The sequence below is a fragment of the Haplochromis burtoni genome, unplaced genomic scaffold (genome assembly GCF_018398535.1).
Source record: "Haplochromis burtoni strain Fernald_Lab_line unplaced genomic scaffold, NCSU_Asbu1 Contig_2911, whole genome shotgun sequence".
NCBI lineage: Eukaryota > Metazoa > Chordata > Actinopteri > Cichliformes > Cichlidae > Haplochromis > Haplochromis burtoni.
In genome coordinates, this window is record NW_024585272.1 from 1,529 (window position 1) to 5,000 (window position 3,472).

The 3,472-nt window shown below is 38.3% G+C and overlaps 1 non-coding gene across 1 annotated transcript in view; it reads right to left on the reverse strand.

Annotated features, from left to right (window-relative positions):
• Positions 1-1,883: 1,883 nt before the first annotated feature.
• Positions 1,884-3,472, reverse strand: part of LOC102291351 — a 2,192-nt gene continuing 603 nt past the window's right edge. The window contains exons 2-5 of the transcript XR_006053910.1: positions 3,206-3,276; positions 2,684-2,852; positions 2,423-2,581; positions 1,884-2,345 (exon numbers count right to left, since the gene is read on the reverse strand). This is a non-coding gene — a transcript (uncharacterized LOC102291351). The remainder of the gene's footprint in view (positions 2,346-2,422; positions 2,582-2,683; positions 2,853-3,205; positions 3,277-3,472) is intronic.

Below are 3,472 nucleotides of genomic sequence, written 5' to 3' on the forward strand. Positions count from 1 at the left end.
TCAAATCCCTAAAATGGCAACATGAAAATCCCACAGATCAAAGCTCAATAACTGGATTTTACACAAATCAAAGCGTGGCTGCAGCCATCTTTTAAACTCTGTGTGTTTTAGAGCCAGTTTCTTTGTCCTGCCCTAGGAAATATTGACTGACACAATTGCCAAGTAGATTACAACAAACTGCAGACCTATTAATATCGTTGTGAACATGCGCTTTACATAGCTTTGGTTGCTCGTTTCAAGGACTTGAAGTGCCTCCTCAAGAGTGACAGAGAGAGAGTGGATAAATGTTTACAGAGATTTTTGTTAATATGAATGTTCAAGCTGTTCAATAAACATGTTAAGTGCGTATATTTTCCCTTTTTTCTCCAGTCTGTTTGCTCATGCAAAAATGAAATGTGATTAATATAGAATAAAAATGAATAATATTTAATCATGATTAATGTTAAATACCCCAATTCTTTCATCTTTGGGCTGAAGGAAGAACAACACTCGGTGTATAAATGCTCAATCAACAATCTCCTTATTCCATACAACACTTTGAGCATTACAGACGTCCGGATGGGAGATGTGCACAGGAGGGTGTCTGGCAACATCTCGAAGTGTCTAACAGTTACACAGACTCTTATAGCTTCTTCCCCCTCCCTTCAGGGCCATAAAGCCTAAACCTTCACATTCTTTCTATCTTACAGCGCCTAAGTGACAGCCTTGGCTTCCTGTTTTATCTCCTCCTGATGAGATGGGGCAGAAAACCTCTACAGTATGTTCTGTTCTCTTTGTAAGAAAGAAAAGAAAGGCCATGATTCTACACAAACAGCAGTTCTTATAACTCAGCAGTATAATGCATCATAAAACAGTGTAATGATTTCACAATCTTTAATACAAGGCATAATGTGGCCTATAGCTGTATAATGATTCAACAATTCTTCGATTAGAAGTATAAGCTGGCATAAGATAGTATAATAATCTCACATTAATCAAAATTAATCCACAGTAACCCTGTGGTGATGCCTGCTCAATCATCCAGGTAAGTAAATCTCCAAAAGTTGATTCTGTTCATCTGAACGTAGCGTTTTCAGTGGGAGAAATGTTTCATCACTCATCCAAGTGACTTCTTCAGTCTCAGCTGACTGCAGGTTTCCCCAATCTTATAAACAGTGCTTCATAATGACTGAAACCAGCCCACTGAGGGAACAATGGGCTGGGAGTTCAGTTCCTTTATCATAATTAAGCACATTCTCATGACCATTGATCAACAACCACTGATCAAAGCCGACTGATCAATGGCCATGAGTACCATTCACAGAGAGTAGCGCTACGTCCAGATGAACAGAATCAACTTTTGGAGATGAACATGCTGACATACTGTTTTCTTTTCTCTTAACACCGTTTGCCGACCTGTTGACAGCAGAAGTTGTATCGATTCAAATATTGATAGTTTCAATACCAACTTTAATATTGGCATCAGATCGATGCTAGCGCAATAGGATCGATACTGTGTTTCTATCCCCAAAGTTCAGTATGTAGTCCATTAACTGTGACAAATAAATGCTTTTTTTTTTTTTTAAGAAAACTCACTATGAAAAATGACTAAACCTTTTTGTGTGGTCTGTCACATCACATTTTTTTAATAGCCTATAACGCAAAGTGCTTTAGAGACAGGTAGTATTACATTCCAGTTTTCCAAAAACCCCAGTTTCAAAATGAAAAGACAACCCAAAAAATGTTTTTGTTTTAATGTATAATTTCACTAGTTATTGTGAAAAATAAACATCACAGGGATTTAATGTTCATTGAAATTTGTTCAGATTCCAGAAATTATGACACACAGCTCTCCCCTATGCAAGCTGCCTTTAAAAGTTATCCATCCATCCATTTTCTTCCACTTATCCGGGGCCGGGGATAATGGTTGATTTTGTTTCAAAGGCACAGTGATTATCTCCGTGCGTAAAATGTGCGCTTAACACTGTCGGTATGCTTAAACTTAACAAGTAAAGTTTTCAGTTTTGCGTTTTTCAGAAAAGAAACGAACAAATACACAAAGTGAGATCTTAAGAATTTTTTACTGCATACATTCAGCAGATTCAGCATGCTCTGCAAAGATCATAAGCACTTTTTACCATTACAAAAGTGTTAAAATGTACAAAAGGCATCTAAAAGATAAAATACATTGTATCAACTCAAAGTTAACAAAGAAATAAAACTACAAAAAAGACTTATAGTAAAACAATCCATTGGTCCAATCAGAATCTCTTATGTGGAACTCTGTCTTGCTCTTTTTGAAATGCTGCTGGAGGGCTGACCACCATCCACAGCGCGTCGTTTCATTCCTTTTGCTGATGCTGATGCTAGAAGAAGAACAAAGATCAATTAAAATTCAACAAAATCAAAATAAAATCATCAACAACTGTCTCAAACAACATACCGAGTTCCTTTTCAATCTCTGTTAGCTGCCTCTTTTTGTCGTCCAAATCTTTTTCCATTTGCCGCACATCAGGAGACGTAATTTTTTTAACGTGATCATCTCGCGCCCTTTCTGTTTCCTCTCTCTTCGATACAGCTGAGCAGTACTGGCTGAGCAGGTCTGTCAAGCACACCCCAGAAAACAGAAATTACAGCATAATCTGAATCATTAAGGCTACAAAATCAAGCTTTAAAAATGTAAAATGTCCATGATTTAAGTCACCTATTTGTTCCTTTAGACTGTGGTACTGCTGTGGGAGGGGGGCTCCAAACATGTGTAACGTGGTCATCGGTGGGGCCCTGTTCTGTGCACCTCCAAACTTTCCCCTGCTACTGACCCTATCCCCCTGCCTGGTCAGTATGGTGGGACATTGGATCCTGTTCTGCAACACCTGTAAACAACAGCTTTTTTTTGTTAGAGGAAATTAACCAGTTTCCACCGATACAGCAACACTGCTGCTGCAAAGCCAGTTCTGCCGTGGTTCCATTAAAGAACCAGCACACAATATGACAGGTTTGAGAGCCTAGTGGACACAATCTGCAAAGATCATCGATGAATCATCAGTTTTCTTGGCCCCTCACATTGCCAGTGTGTTTCACTCTCTGACAGCAGTCTCCCTTTTCTTCCTCCACTGGAACTAATAAAAGTCTAATCAGTTTTAGATTAGACACCAGCTATGGCACATTGTTAGTAAAAAAAAAAAGGAGGCAACTATTGCACATCTGCTTCAGCAAAGTTACCCACCGCCGTTCTGTAGTTATTTGCAGAGTCCAGGTCATCAATCAGAATAGTATCTCCCAGGATGTTCTTAAACACTAGAAGAAGAAGAAAAGCACGAGCAAGAAACTTTCAGACCTGCTGAAACAAATTTAAAACCAACTTTTTTTTAAACTGCTCCTGAAAACTTTCAGGAGAAGTATGTACATATTTCTTGATCTTGATCTATCAGACATCAAGTTCATCAGTTTCATATTCTTCCAAAAGCAGGTTTCAAAACTTTTTTTTTAACTG